This window comes from Macaca mulatta, chromosome 2 (genome assembly GCF_049350105.2).
Source record: "Macaca mulatta isolate MMU2019108-1 chromosome 2, T2T-MMU8v2.0, whole genome shotgun sequence".
NCBI classification, from domain to species: Eukaryota; Metazoa; Chordata; class Mammalia; order Primates; family Cercopithecidae; genus Macaca; species Macaca mulatta.
The window spans coordinates 16,531,033-16,551,355 of record NC_133407.1 but is presented as its reverse complement, the minus strand read 5'-3'; the positions used below and the strand labels follow the sequence as shown (position 1 = coordinate 16,551,355).

The following is a 20,323-nucleotide window of genomic DNA, read 5'->3' as shown; positions in this document are numbered from 1 at the left end:
CTCCCTGAGGCAGGGAAGGGTATCTTAGCACTTTGCTGAGTGCTTAAGAAATTACATACAGAAAAGCTTCCATGAGCTTGAAGCAGCTCACAGTCTGGGAATGGGGCAGATAGGGAGTCTCAGAGACCCCTTCTAAACTTTTACCAGCCTCCCAAAACAGCACCTCATCCCTGGGCCCCTGGGTGCCAAAGGAATCATTCAAAATAAGGCTGGCTCCAGTCATACTCCGCTTGTCACTCAGACCCTCAGCTTCCCTCACCACGTTCAGTAATACAATGTAAAATGAAACAAACCAGAACTCTGCATTCAGGGTATTCACAGGCACAATAACAAGGGCATTTGCATCAATTAGGATTATAAGCAGACTGTGGAAATGAGATGCAATAGGGGAACCAGTTTAAATATTTTGTTGTCTGGCCAAATTCCTTATTCAGATCCAATTGACCTAAATGAGAAAGCAGGGCTAAAATGGACACCATAAGGTTGCAAGCTCGTTTACATAACACAGGCCCTCCCCAGCTTAAACCATCCATTTCCAAGTAAAAGTGGAAGTTAACCCTTTCTCCTCTGTGCCTCTCTTCACAAGCTCAGAAACCAGAAGAGCATCTCTGAACCTTCCCCACTCTGTAAACTGCTGCAAGAGACTGTGCAACTCACTTCTCCCTCAAGGTCATCAGCCATGTGCCATCTGTGCCCCTACCCCACCCCATGAATGCTCACCACCAGGAGAGAATTACCAGCACTCTCTCTTACAGAAAAACCATCCTCTTTATCCTCTTTAATCCTTATTCCTCCTTTAAAAGGGAAAACACATTACAAGGTCTAAAAAACTGACCTACAAAGGGTTAAAACCAAACTGCTTGGACCCCAAAGCTGCCTGAAAAATGGTGTAAACCACCTAGCAGCTCACAAATTCCCTAAGGGACCTCCCTCTGTCATTGTTTAACCAAGAAGCTACAGCTTTTTTTTTTTTTTTTTTTTAACTTGCCAAAGCCATTCTACATCAAATATTCTTCATGTACAACCCATTCCATAAATAATGAAGCTAGTCTACAACAAACCAAGTTCTGAAGCTCTCCAAAGCCACTCTTTGGCTCAACAATCAAATATGGAGTACCTCTTAAGCAAACACGAGCCCAGCACTGTCCTTGTGGTGAGGCTGGATCACGAGTCACCAAACAAGAATGTGGTAGGAGAACCTAAATTTGAGGGATCTGCAGTGCCCAGGAAGCCAGGGAAGGCTTCAGGAGAAAAATGAGCTCCCAGAGCTCGGAAAGCTAGTGTCTGATTTTATTTTAGTAGACAGATACTATTTTTAAAATTTTAAATATCATTAAAAAGGCTGTGCATGCATTGGACTAGGGGGAATATGGGAACTCTATACTTGCAATTCTGCTGGGAGCCTAAAACTGCTCTATTTAGAGAGAGTGTGTGTTAATGATACTAATAATGCTGGGAGGGGGTTGGGCTAATTATTGGTGTCTTTTGACATTTGTATTTTATTTATTTATTTTTTAGAGACAGGGTCTCACTCTATTGCCTAGGCTGGAGGGCAGTGGTGCAATCATAGCTCACTGCAGCCTCGAATTCCTGGGTTCAAACCATCCTCCCACCTCAGCCTCCTATTAAGTTTCATTTTAAATTGTATATATCCTAGTGTATAATTATAATCTTTATGGAAATTAATGTACACCAGATGTTCCTGTTATATTTCTAAAGGTTCCCTTTCAAGATAATTGCTATTAATTACATTTAAATAAGTTCTCTAATTTTGGCATCACCAATTTTGTTTAGGGTTTTCTTAGGAGTTTTGTTTTTTTTTGGCGGGGGGGTTGCTTTTTTTGTTGTTTTTTTGAGATGGAGTCTCGCTCTGTGACCCAGGCTGGAGTGCAGTGGTGCAATCTTAGCTCACTGCAACCTCCGTCTCCGAGGCTCAAGCAATTCTCCCTCAGCCGCCTGGGTAGCTGGGATTACAGATGCCCACCACCACGCCCAGCTAATTTTTTTGTATTTTTAGTAGAGACAGGGTTTCACCATGTTAGCCAGGCTGGTCTTGAACTCCTGACCTCAGGTGATCTGCCCACCTTGGCCTCCCAAAATGCTGGGATTACAGGTGTGAGTCACCGCGCCTGGCCGGCATCACCAATTTTAGATTTGAAGTCCTGTAGCCTACTATTAACACAGATAGCAACTATAATTCTGTTGAATACATGATTTTCTAAGCCAATAATAATATAAAGTTATTATTTCATGGGTATAGTTTCAGTTTGGGATGATGAAAAAGTACTGGACATGAAGAATGGTATTGGTTTCACAACAGTGTGAATATACTTATGCCACCAAACCGCACACTTACAAATGGTTAAAATGGTAAACTTTATGTTCTACATACTATAAAAGTAATGAAACACTATTTTTTTTTTTTTTGAGATTTCACCATCTTTAAATGGGAACCAACGTAGGAAAAGTGCCATAAATACTCTGACTGATTCCAGGGGGCCCTTACCAGCAAGTCATGTAGTTAGGGTTTCAGTCACTCCCATTACACTAAGTTGTAATTCAAGCTCCCTGAGACAAAACTTTTCCGTTTGGCTGTTTTCACAAAGACCACAGGAGCACATAAAGGCCTATCTAGGGGAGCAAATCCAAATCTCTTGGGTGCAAGGTACATGCACAATGGGAAAAGACAATGCCAAAATCACTGCTGCTTTGATAGCATTCACCAAACAAATATTGAGTACCTACTACGTGCCAGGCACTGTGCCAGAATTTAGGTCTAATGCCTGTTCTCCTGGATCCTGCAATACAATGACTTGCTTTCAATCGAAAGACTTCGCTTATGCGGCAATTTCAAATAACATTACAGGAAGTGGTGTGACTACTGTTTCTCAAAGGAGCCATGTGTTTCCTTGTGTTCTGTTTCTTTAAACGTGTACTTTGAAATGACTCAAACTTACAGAAGAGTTGCAAGAATATGACAAAGAACTCCTCTATCTCCCTTCGCACAGATTCAACAATTATTGATGTTTGCATACATCTGCTTTATCATGCCCTCTAGCCATCTCCCCCTCCCTTCTCTCCCTTCCGCATCCTTCCTTCCTTTCCTCCCCTCCATCCACATCCATCTATCTCCCTCCCTTTCTCTCACCTTCCCATCCCCTTCTCCCTACGTAAAGTGTTTCCTCAACCCTCTGAGAATGAGTTGTAGATATCTCCCTTTATTCTGAAATATTTCATATTTATGTATTTTCCAAGAACAAGGACATTCTCTTATAGAACCATATGACGATCAAGTTCTCACAGTTTAACATGGATTAAATAGTATTACTTAATACTTAAATGCTGCCAGTTCTTCAAATGATGACAGGAGGAGTGATGCACAGATTCTAAAACACCGATTTGAAGGCTCACTCCTCAAACACCAAAGTGACTGAAGAGACAACCTGTAGAGACACACCCACCCGAGGAGGCGCCTGGCTCACTCCCTTGCTAGCCACAGGACATTTCCTAGAGGACTCCAGGCAGGAGAAAATTCTCATTAAAATTCCTTCCCTTATTACTTAATGAAGCTTATTACTTAACAAATCACATTTAACCTGATTTCTCCAAGACATGACTTAGTCCTATTTAATTTTGTTCCATAGTCATGAAGTCTCTGGATAAAAATGCTTTCTCATAATAAAATTCAGCAGCATCACCTTCCACACCCTCTCGATTTTTTTTTTTAATCTCAAACTCCTGGGCTTAAGCCATCCTCCCACCTAAGCCTCCCTAGTAGCTGGGACTACTGACCTGCATGACCATACCTGGCCCCAATTAGAAACTGTTCTAATCCCAGTAGCCCTCCTGCTCAGCATCTTCCACTCAATGCAATATTTCCAAAGCACATCCAAACCAAGAGGGAACATCTTGGGAGACACAGGTAAATCTCCCTATTGAGATGGATGAGCCTGGGTTGTCTAACGATTCCTTCAATATAGCTGTCAGATGTTTCTCCAATGATTCCATCTACCCAGCACTCTTTTTTTGTTTTTGATTGTTTGATACAGGGTCTCACTCTGTCACCCAGGCTGGAGTACAGTGGCTTGATCTCGACTCACTGCAATCTCTGCCTCCCAGGTTCAAGCAATTCTCCTGCCTCAGCCTCCTGACTAGCTGGGACTACAGGTGTGTACCACCACACCTGGCTAATTTTTGTATTTATGGTACAGACAGGGTTTAGCCATGTTGTCCAGGTTAGTCTCGAACCCCTGGCCTCAAGTGATCTGCTCGCCTCGGCCTCCCATATTGATGGGGTTACAGGTGTGAATCACAGTGCCCTGCCCTACCCAGCACTCTTAATGGGTAAGCAGTGGTCTCAGAACCTCTTTGATCAACATCCATCCACTCATTAGAACCAATACGTATTTCCTTAGATCAATCTTCACTTGACGAGGTAAACAACATATTTACATTAAGTCTGAATTGGAGTCCATTAAATTGTCTGAAAAAGCATCTCCAAGTAGTCCTGAAGCTGATTTTTAGGCATTTACCTAAAATAATGATATGTGTGCCTCTTAAAATGAAATAAACACCCTGGCCTGAAATATTTGTGTGCTTTCAAAAAATGAACAAACAGCAAGTTCTCATGGCTCCTCATTTGACTGACTTCATGTAGCAATAGTCAGGAAAACTAAATGTAAAAATAAGTTAGTCTGTAAAATAACACACAAATTCAGGGGAAAATTTGAATATGAATGGCTTATGAGCAGAGGGTGTACTTTCTTTCCAGACCACGGCTCCAAAATTATCAAATAAAATGTTTTAAAATCAGTCATGATATAGAACTGAACATTATCAACCAACCGAATCAAACTGACATTTATAGCACAATTCATCCAATGACAACCAAATACATATTCTTTCAAGTATACATGGAACAGTCATCAAGATAGAACATATTCAATGTCATAAAACAACCGTTAAAAAATGTAGGCCAGGGGGCTGGGCACGGTGGCTCACCCCTATAATCCTAGCACTTTCGGAGGCCAAGGTGGGTGGATAACGAGGTCAGAAGATCGAGACAATCCTGGCTAACACGCTGAAACCCCGTCTCTACTAAAAATACAAAAAAATTAGCCAGGCTTGGTGGCGGGCACTTGTAGTCCCAGCTACTCGGGAGGCTGAGGCAGGAAAATGGCATAAACCCAGCAGGCGGAGTTTGCAGTAAGCTGAGATTGCACCACAGCACTCCAGCCTGGGCGACAGAGGGAGACTCCGTCTCAAAAAAAAAAAAAAAAAATAGATATATATATATATATATACACACATATAGGCCAGGCTCGGTGGCTCATGCCTGTAATCCCAGCACTTTGGGAGGCAAAGGTGGGAGGACTGCTGGAGGCCAGGAGTTCAAGACCAGCCTGAACAACATAGAAAGACACCATCTCTACAACAACAACAACAAAATTATATATGTGTGTGTGTGTGTGTGTGTGTGTGTGTGTGTGTGTGTATGCACACTTCTAAATAATTCATGCGGCAAAAAGAAAGTATCAAGATAAATTAGAAAATGGTTAAGCTGAACTAAAATAAAAATACAACATATCAAAATGTGTGAGTGCAACTAAAGCAGTGGTTAGAGGGAAATTTATAGCACTAAATGTTTACATTAGAAAAGAAATGACAATTTAATAATTTAAGCATCTGCCTTAAGAAACGAAAAAACTAAATATAAAAGAGTGAAAAAATAAAAAAGATTAGAATAGAAATCAATTAAATTGAAAATAGAGAAAGAATAAAGATAATAAACGAAACAAAAAGCTGATTCTTAGAAAGATCAATGAATTGACAGACCTCTAGCAAAACTGACAAAAACAAAAAGAAATAGGAACAAGTTAACAGTACCAGGGAGACGAAAAAGGGACCGCATGCACATTAAAAAGATAATAAGGGAATACTATAAGCAACTCTACATACCTAAATTCAACAACTTATAAAAAATGGATCACTTCCTTAAAAAGCATGAACTACTCTCAGAAGAAAACTCTCATAACAGTAAGAAAACAAACAACCTGACTGAAATCCAATTTAAAAATGGGCAAAAGACTTAGCTAAAGCTAACTTTACTAAACAGGATATCTGGATGGCAAATAAGCACATGAAAAGCTGTTCAGTGTCATTAGCTATCAGCCAATTATGAATGAAAACCATGAGACACATTTACTAAAATGGCTAAAATTAAAATTACCGTAATACCAAGTGCTGACAAGGATGTGGAACAACTGGAACTTTCATGTGAGTATGAACAAGTTCATGGACTATCTCTGAGGGGATTTTTTTTTTAAATAAATGGTTAAAACACATTTACTACACAAATAATAAAGACTTAAGCTGTTACTTCTGACCATAAATAACATGTTCCATGAGATAATGCAAGACAAACCAAATCAACCTTGCACATCAAAACCAAGGTCAAGAAAAAAACATCCCATTCCCGCACTGAGCCATCTTTCCAGCTCTGGGCAGGAATGCAGAGAACTCATGCCACTCCAGGTTTTTTGTTTGATTGTTTTCTGTTTGTAATTTTTGTGGCATCTCACTGTTGCAGGCAGCTTGCCATTGCCTAGGCTGGTCTCAAACTCCTGGCCTCAAGTGATCCTCCTGCCCCGGCCTGTAGCCCCAGCTACTTGGGAGGCTGAGGCAGGAGGATGGCTTGAGCCCAGGAGGTTGAGGCTACAGTGAGATGTGATTGTGCCACTGCACTCCAGCCTGGACAACAGAGCAAGACCCTGTCTCAAAAATAAAAAAAAAGTTGCTTATAAACGATAATTCATTATAATTTTCCTACGTTGGAGTAATGAGGAAACAAGCAATGTTTTCCACTTCATCCTATTTATAAATGAAACAGACAGTTGACATTTATATTAAGATGAAACAACTTAATAGGGAAAGGATAAAAACACAGATCTCCCAAGCCTTTGGTTTAATGGTCCTTTCATAAACTGCAAATATGCTGGCTTTACCTATCTGCTCATGGGCACACTTTCAGGCAATTTCATTGTAGTTAATCTCTGGAATTGTCTAAGAATCATTTTTATCACACCTGGGCATCTTCTAAACCAGTCTGGATGAAGCTTCAAGAATGGATGCTTGAGTGGACACATCAGAAGACTAGAATTAAGGCAAACTGGATAATGTTTATTAGATATATACTCTATTCGGTGAGTACATACTGCACAGCCCGAGGTTTCCGTTTCCAATCGGTCAGGTGAATTTTTGTTCATCTTTCAGTGTAATTTCAAATTCACAGAGAAGTTACACAAATAATACAACTATTTACTACTGAAGAACTATTAACATTTTACCACAGTTGCTTTATTATTTTTTCTTTCTGTGTATATTTCTTTCTGTAAATAGCCAACATAATGCTCCTTTACCCTTAAATACTTCAGTGTGTAAATGTTAAAATCAAATACGTGACATGGACACAGTACTATTATCAAATCTGTAGACTTCATACAAATGTTGCCAATCATAATAAGGTCATTTATAGAAAAAAAATTGGATCACAAGTTACATTTTTTGTTACACAAAAGAATTCAAAGTCTTAAACTAAGAAAGGAAGCAAATATAAAAAAGGAAACAAAACAAAAATATTAAAAACACCAATAACCCTACAATGCTGGAAAGGAAAAGGAAGCAAGCCTTCAGATAAACAGAAATTCAGACCATTCCATGACATGAATCACTGCAATTTAGTTTCATCCAAGTTAGGTCATGTTTTGCTTCTATTTTTGAAGGGAGAAAAAAAAACACTTTATCCAGATTTAACCTTGATTTCCCAGATACAAGTTTGGTCTTCTTTCTTTGATACAAAGATTTTCTGAAGCATATCTCTATGTTTAACCCATAAAAATGGCCTATCCTATTAACATAAGAAAATAAACCATGGCATTTTGGCTTTTAAGACCATCTTCCTGAATTTTAGCTGACTTCGAAGTAATCATGTAAACTGATCTTTGACAGAAAAATTCCAGTAACAGGAAATTCCAAATTAACTAAACAACTATAATAGTGTTATGCTGTACTTCGGGCCAAGGTACCAGCTGCAGACTTCTCCTAAAAAGAAAAAGGCACTCATCAGCCAAGCTAATAAAAATTACCACAAAGAAATTTGCTGGAGCGTAGAGAGGAATCAATATGAAATGCTATATAATGAATGTACAACAAATGCTCTCTCAACGGCACGTACTAGCACAAATGGGTTTTTGTTCTGTTAAACTTTTTAGACACCAGGCCACTCAATGAGTCTGCTGGAGAACATACACAGAAAAGTTCTGTGCTGTGTGGTTAGCCAAGGGGATCAGAAAGCCCATTGTTAAGGTATTAGTAATAGGGTGGAACTCAGACACACAAGAATCCCAAAAGCAAAGTACATTCCGCAAACGCATGATCCTATTTCAGCCAAAGTCCACACTCTGAGGTTAATGAATTGGGAGGCCTCTACATAAATCAAGACATGTGTCAGCACTTACAAATAATCACAGGGCCAAGGAACGCCCTCATCCATCCCCTAAACACTCAGGCAGAGAAAGGACAGGCCAGGCAAGGAAAGTCATTCCTAAGGACCAGCCCAGAGGTGGCAAGAGTTGGCAAGGTTGTCTGAAGAGAAAGCTCTAAACATACAGCTCTGGAATAGTTAGGGTTTTGGAAGAGGAAAAACCACCAAACACAACCCATGCACAGAAAGATACTCTGCCCAAAGGAGGCCTACAACATCACTCATTAAAACAAGGGGCCTCGCTGGGCGCAGTGGCTCATGCCTCTAATCCTAACACCTTGGGAGGCTGAGGTGGGCGGATTACTTGAGGTCAGGTGTTCAAGTAATGAGGTCAGATTACCTGGGCCAGATTACTTGATTACTTGAAGCCAGGTCAGCCTGGCCAACATGGTGAAACCTCGTCTCTACTAAAACTACAAAATAATTAGCCAGGCATGCTGGCGGGCACCTGTAATCACTTGGGAGGCTGAGGCAGGAGAATTGCTTGAACCCGGGAGGCGGAGGTTGCATTTGGCCGAGATCGCACCACTGCACTCCAGCCTAGGCGACAGAGTAAGACTCTGTCTCCAAAAAAAAAAAAAAAAAAAAAACGAAAAACAAAAAACACAGGGCCTCTTCTTTGGAAAGGCCAAGGAGAGAAAAAGTATTGGGGGCAGTGGGAGGGGGCAGGAAATGATTATCTTGCAGTGGAATTAGCTGGTCCTAGTTTACACTGAGGCTAAACCCTCAGTAATCCCATCTATAAAATGACGTGGTAGGAGACCAAGTTCTTTCCAGAGAAGTTAAAAGAAAACAGACTTTGGAGTCCGAAAATTCCCTACTCCACAATTTATTAACTGTGCAGTTTATGTCACTCTAGGCCTCAACATCTTCATCTGTAAAATTGCGATTCTACCTGGATCAATTAGGGTTAGATCTGACTGAGACTTGGGTTGCAAAAGAAGCGTATTCCTCCCCCTCCCCCCAGGGAAAATTCCAGAGGTTGCAGCTAGGATTTATGAGGTGACTTTGATCCACAAAGTCCTGAGGCCAAATTTCTTCTGTCTTGATGGCCTTCATCCCAGTCACCTCAAGGTTCAAGATGGCTGCTGGAATTCCAGCCATCATTTCTGTATTCTAGTTTTGGCCAGCATGTCTATATTCCAACAGGAAAGGAAAAGGTAGGAAGAGTACACAGAAGGTTCCAGGAAATTACTATGTGACAACTCTGCACTTACATCCAGATTATAATCTCATCGCCATCCTGGTTGCAAGAAGGAGAGACAGGACTAGCTGGATTTCCTAGGCCAACTAACAATCCCTAAGCCTAGCTGGGAACGTGACCGCTTCCACCTTTAAAGACGGGGCTTGCAACTTAGCTCACACCTGACCAATCAGATAGTAAAGAGAGCTCACTAAAAATGATAATTAGGCAAAAACAGAAGATAAAGAAATAGCCAATCATCTGTTGCCTGAGAGCACAGCAGGAGGGACAATGATCAGGATCAGGCATTCCAGCCAGCAATGGCTACCCTCTTTGGGTCCCCTCCTTTTGTATGGGAGCTGTGTTTTCACTCTTCACTCTATTTCACTCTATTAAATCTTGAAACTGCACTCTTCTAGTCCATGTTTGCTACGGCTCGAGCTGAGCTTTCGCTCGCCATCCACCACTGCTGTTTGCCGCGTCACAGACCCGCTGCTGACTTCCATAGCTCCGGATCGGGCAGGGTGTCCGCTGTGCTCCTGATCCAGCAAGTCGCCCATTGCCACTCCCAATCATGCTAACGGCTTGCCATCGTTCCTGCACGGCTAAGTGCCTGGGTTCGTCCTAATCGAGCTGAACACTAGTCACTGGGTTCCACGGTTCTCTTCCGTGACCCACGGCTTCTAATAGAGCTATAACACTCACCCCATGGCCCAAGATTCCATTCCTTGGAATCCGTAAGGCCAAGAACCCCAAGTCAGAGAACACGAGGCTTGCCACCATCTTGGGAGCCCTGGGAGCAAGGACCCCCGGTAACAGGAGGAGGGATGAAAATACAGTTTTATTTGTGACAGCCATGTATCCAGCTAAAAACTGGGGTCTATAGCTAAAGGAAAAGGGGAGAATGGATAGCTTTGCAACACCCACCTCCATCTCATTTTAAAGATTAAATTAGATAGTATGTGTAAAGTGTCTGATGCTTCATGGACCCACAAATACACAGGGCCAGTGTCACCCATGAGGTAACACAGACATTTTGTGATCTGTGGTCTCAGTGGCTTAAGAGGTTCTTCAGAAAGTAGCCTTTTATAGCCTAGTCTATCTTTTACAGTCTCATCTCTGGCCACACTCCACATACAACCTGCATTCAAGTCATACTAAACCTATCTCCTTTCATGCCTCCAAACATTTGTACTCACAGAGCCTTCTACCAGGGACGCCCTGCTGAAGCCCTTGTCTGCAGGATGAACTCTTCAACATTCTAGAAGGTCTTCCTCCACCTGCCACTTCTGCCCTTTATTCCCAAGTGGAGCTGCTGCTCCCACTGCCAGGTGCTTCCTCTGCAGTAGCACTCACCACCTGTACTGTTGCATCTAATGAGGTTTTTTTTTTTTTTTTTTTTTTTTTTTTTTTTTTTTGAGACGGAGTCTTGCTCTATCGCCCAGGCTGGAGCGCAGTGGCACAATCTCGGGTCACTGCAACCTCTTCCTTCTGGGTTCAAGCGATTCTCCTGTCTCAGCCTCCCGAGTAGCTGGGATTACGGGCGTGCACCACCATGCCCGGGTAATAGTTGTATTTTTAATAGAGACAGGGTTTTGTCATGTTGGCCAGGCTGGTCTCAAACTCCTGACCTCAGGTGGTCCACCCATCTCAGTCTCCCAATGCGCTGGGATTACAGGCGTGAGCCACCACACCTGGCCCTAATGAGTGCTTTCTATGTGCCAGCCATCGTCCTAAACCCTTTACACACAGCTTCTCAGTTGATCCCCAAAACTATGACACAGACACCATATTATTCCCATTTTACAGATAAACTGTGACACAGAGGTCAAATAGCTTGTCCAAGGTAAAGAGGAGAGCTGGGATTTAAAAACAGGCTACTGGACCTCCGAATCTACACTCTTAGCCACAACACTGGGCTGCCTCAACTACTTGCATAAGAAATCTAAGTGTAATTATAGGGAAGGGATGATCGAACTACATCTCACAGACTGTATCGGCCCACCACCAGCTTTTATAAATAAAGTTTTATTAGAACACAGATACATCCACTTATTTACAAAAGAGCACCCGGTAGCTGCCATGAAGACCGTATAGCCCACAAAGTCTAACCTACTTACTCTCTGGCCCTTTACAGAAAAGTCTGCTCCCCTCTGTTATGGACTGTCAGCTCCTTAAGGTAGGGCCTGTGCTGATTCCCTCCCGTCTCCTGCTTCTCACATGGCATTTGGCATATACATAAAAAGCGCTAAAAAATATTTGGGGTATAAAAATTCCACCAGGCATAATTTCAAGCAAAGAGGAATGTGTTTGGGGGATGGTGCTGCCACCTCACTCAGGGCTTAGAAAGTTTCCTGACTCGGGGCCAGGCACAGTGGCTCACACCTGTAATGCCAGCACCGTGGGAGGCCAAGGCAGGAGGATCACCTGAGGTCAGGAGTTCGAGACCAGCCTGACCAACAGGGTGAAACCCCATCTCTACTAAAAATGCAAAAATTAGCCGGGTGTGGTGGCGGGCGCCTGTAATTCCAGCTACTCGGGAAGCTGCGGCAGAAGAATCGCTTGAACCCAGGAGGTGGAAGTTGCAGTGAGTGGAGACCATGCCACTGCACTCCAGCCTGGGCGACACAGTGAGACTGCTTCAAAAAGAAAAAAGAAAGTTTCCCAACTCTGTCCAGACTCTACTCAACAACTGAAAGCCCAGGTAAACTGTAGCAGTGGTTTTCATTGCATTGTTATCAGCCCACACAGCTCTGATGGAGTGAGCATTGCAGAGACAGCTGAGTGAGGATCATTTGCATCAGTCACCCAACCCACTCGATTGCCCTGAATACAAGGCCAGAACAGAGCCCCCAGTTCCACCCACACATAAGGAGAACCTGAACCCCACCACTTTCCAAAAAACATCCAATCCCACCCACCCACCTCATGGCAGCCTGCACAGGCCACAAGGCTGGCTGTGCAGATAAATACTTAAAACATCCTGGAAAGGAGTGACTAAAAACTGATACTGGTTGCTTTTCAACTCTGTATTTTCATCAATATATTTATAGGAAGGGACTAAACCACACAAAAACATAAATAGTCTCCTAAAAACTACAACACAAAAAGAAAAGATTATTCCTGTTGCAAATGCCTTCTCTGACCTTCAAGGAACAGACTTGCAACAAAAGACCATCTATTATGTTTCCTAATTTTATCATTATTATTGATATCATTGCATGAGGCACAAATAAAGCACTTTTTGGGCTGTGACCATATTCAATCCAGTCTAGGTTATCAAAATTCAAATTTTGGATGGTTTTCTTTTCAATTCTGTCTTGGCCTGGCCCCAGATCGCATCAGTGGGAGCCAGGCAGAACTGCAAAAAGCCTCCCACATTTCCGGCACAATCATTTCAACCCTTCTTTCAGGACACAAAGGCCCATGTGGCTTCCTTCTTCCCAGAGTCCTCAGACAACTGTCCACAAGCAGTCTCCGAGGAACCACAGCAAACACAGACAGCCACTGGGCAAATCAAATGGCTTAACTGGGTCCTCATGTAATGAGAGGCAGGGCTAAGACACCTGCAGATTTGCCAAGGCTGGGGCATAAGTGACCACCAAGGCACCCCCTAGGTTCCAGAAAGCTACTCATTAGTCTAAAATACAAGACTCTCAGTCACAAACTTCTGCTGAGGACCTACTGTGCACCAAGCACAGGACTCGTGCCTGTGGTGGCCTCACAACACTGTGAGGTTCGTATCATTTTACAGACAGAGCGACCAAGGCCCAAATAGTTAAATAACTTGCCCAAGGTCATTTGGCCAAAAGGAGGCAAAGCTGGAAAGGTAAGAAGGACTACACAGCTTCTCCCTAGACTGCCCCTCTCAGAAGCAATGCCATGCACATGAGGAAGTGGCAGTCCTGTTTTCCAAAAGCTCTCCAGGTAGCAACATGAAGATGGCCAAGATGGGGAGCCATGTATTCACTTATACACACTGCTGGTGGCAGTGTGAAATGGTTCAGCTGCTTTGGAAAACAGGTAAGCACTTTCTACACAGGATGGATACACCAGCAATTCTAATGCTAGGTATTTACCCAAAAGAAATAAAAGCATGTGACCACACAAAGACTTGCACAGAAATAAGCAGCTTTATCTGTAATAGTTAAAAACTGGAAACAGCCCAAATGTCGTCCTACAGGTAATGGATAAACAAACTGTGGTATATCCACAGGACGTAATACCTGCATGATACATCATGTCTCTATATATGCAGTGCCCAGGCACCTGTGTACTGGCATCCAGCAAAGGGCGCGTACCCAGAATATATAAACATCTCTTAAAAGTCAAGGAGAAAAAGGCAGACACCCAACAGATAAATGGGCAGAGGACTTAAAGAGCAACTTGCAAAAACGTGACATCCAAATGCCAATTAATACATGAAAACATGCTCAACCTCAGTAGTCATCAGGGAAAGGCATATTAAAATTGGATGACATGAAAACAAGAGACAATATCAAGCGTGGATGAGAATGTGGTACACACAGGACTCTCTCTACACCCTTTTGGTAGAAGTATTAATGCACACAACCACTATGGAAAACTCTCCGCTAGTATCTAATAAGCTGGACATGAGCAAACACTCCTAGGTGTATATCCACAGAAATGGACACATATGTTCTCCAAAACACAGGTAGTAGAATGTTCACAGCATTGTGACCCTATGAATAGGGTCAAAAACTGAAAAGAACTCAAATACCAACCTACAATAGACAAATGTATTTAGTATATTCATACAATGGAATACCAAATAGCAATGAAAATAAACAGACCACAACTGTACACAGAAACATGCGTGAGCCTCCCAAACATAATGTTAAGAGAAAGAAGCCAGACACACAGATCACATATTACACAATACGAAGTTCAAAAAGAGACCAAACAATTCAATGGTGTTGAGGTCACAACAGCGGTTACCTTATGCAGGGAGATACCATAAGGAAAGGGGCTGTGGGGGACAGGGAATGTTTTGGCAGCTGTTTCTTAATGTGGGTGTGTTCCATTTATGAAAATTCAGTGAACTGCGTATGTATATGATTTGTGTAGTTTCCTGAATGCTGATTAGGCTTGAGATTTACTCGCAAAACTCACAGTTAAAGAGACGACGTGAAAAGGCACGAGCAGCTTTTCTTTGTCTCAACAACTTTTTCAAACTGCAAAACAGACACAAGTTCACCTTGGGAAAACAGACAAGAGAAGATAATGGAAATCACCCATAATCCCACCAACCAAAGAAAACCAGTTTGGTGTGAATCTCCTTAAATATATACACACTTTCAAAGGAAGGGGAGGGCAGATTCTGCAGGAAGTGGTTAATACAAAGCAAGTATTTTGAACCATAAGTGAATAAACAATATTATACACTGTTTTGTAACCTAGGCAACCATCCCTTTTATTATTACTATCAATGAAACTATCTAGTGTCCCTAAAGGATTTTTAGCACGCAGCCTCAAAACGCTCCGGCAGACTAGACAGGAAGATGTGCAGATATTTCCTATGTACATGCAGACAAGAATACAAAACCCACAGCAGTGATTTTCAACCCTGGTAACACCAATGCCCTCTAAAATTATTGGGATACTCAAAAAAAAACACTTATTGTCCTTCAAGGTGGCTTTAAAAATTAGTATATACCCCAGTGATGCTTCAATTTGGGATAAGTGGCCCCAAAATGCTGGGGGCCAAACACTAAACACCCAACATATGTTGTTAATCCAGATAGAGTCAAAAGCAAGCCCTGGATATTTGGTCACTAATGGCCCCCAATGGGTGAGCTGTGGTGGGCCCTAAATCAGGGTGGGTATGTCACAAGAAGAGTCATACTCCCTGACCCAGAACCAAAGACTGTTTGCAGAGAGCAGGACAGATGATAAACACAGCAACACAAAGACAAGGTGAAGAGCAGGTACAGAACCAAGACTTCTAATATTAACAATAGCTAACACTGGCTCAAATAGAACTAAGCCCTGGTTTCCTTCTCTGTCATTTATTCATTTTTTTATCCATTTGACAATACTTACTCTACCCTTACTGCATACCAGACCCTGTTCTCAATACTGGAGATACAGCAGTGACAAAGACAGAAAAAATTATCTGTCCTCAGGGAGCTTATACTCTAGTGTGGAGAGACCAAAAAAAGGAAAATATAAAGCATGTCAGATAGTAGCAAGGTATATAGAGAGAAATAAAATAGGAAAGGAAGATAGGAATTAGAGGCTGGGAAGGGGAGCTGTAAATGTTTGGTGCCAAGTTTTAAAAGGATCCCTTCAAAATAAAGTAATCATCTTCTCCCCAAAGAACTCTATGATAATTATGTTAATGTGGTCCCAGGGTAACCACAGCACTCAGAATAAAAACCAAGAATTTTATGGACCAGAAAGTGCCTACTTAAAAACAGACAAATTGAAGATCTAATAATAGCTACCACTTCTTGGTATCTTGCTATGTACTATTCTCAGTCCCTTATACACCGATAATCTCATTTAATCTTCACATTGAACTAATGAAAAGAGTAGCATCATTTCCCACATTTAACAGAAGAGAACAACAGAAGCCCAGTGCAATTAAAGAGCGAGCCCGTGGTCACATGCGTGCTAAGTGTTGATATCAAGATTTGAATCCAAAGTCCACACTACTCTTCCTCCCCAAATAAACGTCTACTTTAGAGACAGGCTCTTCCGCTGTTGCCCAGGCTGGAGTCCAGTGGTGTGATCATAGCTCACTGCAGCCTTGACCTCTGGTGCTCAAGCAATCCTCCCACCACAGACCCCTGAGCAGCAGTGACTACAGGCCTAAGCCACCACAACTGGCTAATTTTTATATTTTTATTTTGTGGAGACAGGGTTTCACCATGGTTCCCAGGCTGGTCTAGAACTCCTGGGCTCAAGTGATCCTCCCACCTCAGCCTCCCAAAGTGCTGGGATTACAGGTGTGAGCCAATGCACCCAGCCTTGTCTTCCTTAATCCTGGTCAAGATTTGTTGTCCTTTAGCATTTTATTGAGTTCTTACAACCCCGCCAATCACCAAAAAGAGAACTGGAGGTTGGTTCCACATTTGCAGTGTCTTCTTTTCTCCAAATAAGAAAAAGTGAATAGCAATGGCAACCCTTAGATATTTAAATAACAATTTCTAGATCCGATTAGAAATTATTTCCTCAGATACCTGATATTATCAGCAACTCCAAAATAGTTCCATTTTAGTTTGAGAGTAAAGTTAGACTTAGGGCAAATGAAAGTTCCCACAGCCAGTTTCTTACTAGGGGTAGGCATCTCAAACTGAACACAGTCCAAACAGAACTCTTGGCCAAGCCTCACCCTCCCCACAAACACATTCCCCTCCTCTCAACCTCCCAGCCTCTCAGACCCACAAATCAAGAGTTATCCATGCCCCTCTCTCACCTCCACATCAAATTCATCAGCAATTTCCACCCACTCCACAACAGATCCATCCTGTCTCTCCAACTCTCTGCCAACCCCCAGCCCAGGCCACCAGTATCTCTTTCCTAAACCACTCAGCCGGGCTCCTAACTGGTCTCCCTGCTTCATGCTTTGGCCCGTTGAAAATCTCATCTCTACACAGAAGCCAGAGTGACCAAATAAGGATCACTTCCCTTCCTAAAATCCTTCTGGGCCACCAGAACCCAGTCTGAAATTCTAATCCTGGCCAACTAGGTGCTATGTCATGTGCCTCCCCAAGTTCTTGAGGTTTACTCTCCCCCTGGTTCACTCTAGATGAGTGATAAGTTGGGTAATAAGAAAGTGCTCTAAGTTAAAATGTGAATAGCAGTAAAGACACTAGACCCACACTTAAAATTATTGCTACAAATACTTGCCTCTATCTCATCACCTTTTTTTAACCTTCATAGCACTTGCCACTTTCTGGATTTTTTATTGTTGTTCATTTGTATCGACGCACTGACTCTTCAATGCCATCCTGTAAATCTATACAATGTTGTTATGCCTGAAATATTTTCTTTAAATATCTATAATGAATGACAGAAAGACCTTAATGCATGTTTTCCCCATACTCTAAGTATTTCACATTCTCATCCAGTGAGTGTGAGCCAAATGTCCTGAACTTACTCTCCTCAGTTCAGCACGTTCCCATCATGCAGTTTTCTTCTCTGTGACCTCTCTTTATGTCATTTATTTTGTATTCTGGCCCAAACTGCCTTCCTAAGGGCATGAGGATGAGGCTACAAATAAAGGCAGAGTATGATGCCAAATGTTAAAATATAAGTTTTACGGCAACTTGAGAACACGCAAGAGGACACCAGGGTACAAACTGTTAGTGGGTGATTGGTGTTAAGTCCTGGGAGCTGGTGAAGAGCATTACAATTGCACAGCAGCCTCAGAGGATGAACCAAGAACTTGGTTGCTATAGATTTGTCATTAACTGTGGGCACTTTGAAAAGAACTGCCAAAGGAAGATGCTATGAGGCCCAGAAAGAAAGGCAGCATGAATCAGTTGGCTATTTGCACTAAGGCATTTCCCTGGACCAGGGAAGGATAGTAGCTCCAGCTCCTAGAACAGTGCCTGCCACATAGTAGGTGCTCAATAAAACGGTCTCTGACTAGATAAATTAATTGAACAAATGAACAAATGAATACATTTTCAAAGTTTCTATTTTTATCCTTTTCTATCTTCCTTTTCACTAATCCAGCTCTCCTTTCACAAGACCCCTAGAGAAGGGAGAATTTTGCAATCACAGAGTCATCGTAAATCTTCTCCAAACCACTAATGGACCCTCCGCCATCGTTCAGAGAACACAATGTGGGAAATAGAAACCCTGACACTGAGATGTTAACAATTACAGACAATGCTTATGGAGTCAGTGGTAGACTTGGAGAACGGTGAGTCTACTGTGGTAAGAACAAACATAGGCAGACAGCTATAAATCACAGTAAACAAATTCAATAAAGATGAGACATCACTTAAGGACGCTCAGGAGTGTACATAATACAACATTTCACCTAGGTAGCCTGCGATCACATAGGTATTATTAATGGCATTAAATGTGCTTCTTCTCAACCTTGCCTCTAACCTAAACACCACAATGGGTTTAAAATAATGCAAAAGAATGTTACTCCAATGCCTCCTAAATCCACTCCAAAGAACAAATCCTTTAATACACATTGCAGGTAAAATATTGTTCCCCAGCAAGTAAATAATAAAATAACTGTAATCCAGGGTAAAAGTTCTGTTGGCCTCATAAGCTACTTGAAGAAAAAGCAATAAAAGTGATTGCTCAACACACCAACAAAATGCTGTTACTGACAAGGCACCGTGAGTTGCCATTAACAAGACATAATTACCAAGAACTGAAATCAGATTTAGTCATCTCACATCTCCCTGTACCTACGCATTCTACCTATTCTTTTCCAGCTTTCACAAATTGACACTAGGACTATTTTGAGAAATAAAAGGATTCAAAAGTTAAGTGCAACTTCCACTAACATAGTAACACACCTCCCAGGAAGCCCAGGTGACTCAGAAAGTCCTATATGTACAGTATCAATATAGAAACGACTCGGTTTCCATACTTCAAAAGTCCTCTTCCTCCAAGTTGAGTTTCGTGCAAATAACTGGCTGATACGTTTCAGATGGAAGCAAATCTGAACATTTCCAAACAATCTACAGGAAGAGATAACCAAGTAATATCGTCCATGCAACAGAGATAAGCAACGTTCCAGGATATGATTCAAATCTCACAAACATCCTTAAGAGCCCCAAGTCTATTAAGATCTGGAGACTATTAAATAGGCAGGACAAAATACCCCGCCAACCACCTCTCCAAAAAGCATTGCTCTCCTCGCACTGACACTTGTATTTCCCTCTGGCTTGCTTTTGAAAAACAAATTGAAAAAAAAAAACAAAAAGTAAACAGCAGTGCCACATCTGTTCTTGTCTTCCTCACGATGGCAGATCACACACACTACCACCATTCCAAGTGCCTCCTGAGCCCCTTTCCTCGACAGCCCCATCCTTCCACGTGTCCACAACTAGGCTTCTCAACTGTGCGGTGGAAGTGAGCACGAAACTTCAAAAGGGACCTGAAGAGGAAATAATGATAATAATGTAAATTGCTATTAATATTAAAATGGGCGAGGGTATTTTTTCTTTCTTTTTATTTTATTTATTTATTTTTTTTGAGTCGGAGTCTCGCACTGTCGGCCCCGCTAGATTGCAACGGCGCCATCTCGGCTCACTGCAACCTCCACATGCCGGGTTCAAGCGATTCTCCTGCCTCAGACTCCTGAGTAGCTGGAATTACAGGCGTGCGCCGCCACGCCCGGCTAATTTTTTGTATTTTTAGTAGAGACGGGGTTTCACCATGTTGGCCAGGCTGGTCTCGAACTCCTGATTTCGTGATCCGCCCGCCTTGGCCTCCCAAAGTACTGAGATTACAGGCGTGAACCACCGCGCCTGGCCTCTGTTTTCAAACAAAATTTCCGTTACAGACATCGGAGGTTGCAAGGTACAAACTGGGGCAGGAGTATGTACACTTGTCAAAGTGGCAGGATGTTTGTTGATGGTGGTGGTGTTCTGAAACAC

At 42.2% G+C, this 20,323-nt stretch overlaps 1 protein-coding gene across 4 annotated transcripts in view; it reads right to left on the bottom strand.

The window, feature by feature from the left end:
- Window positions 1-20,323, bottom strand: part of OSBPL10 (oxysterol binding protein like 10) — a 326,237-nt gene that overhangs the window by 304,570 nt on the left and 1,344 nt on the right. The gene's annotated exons all lie outside the window — the stretch shown is intronic.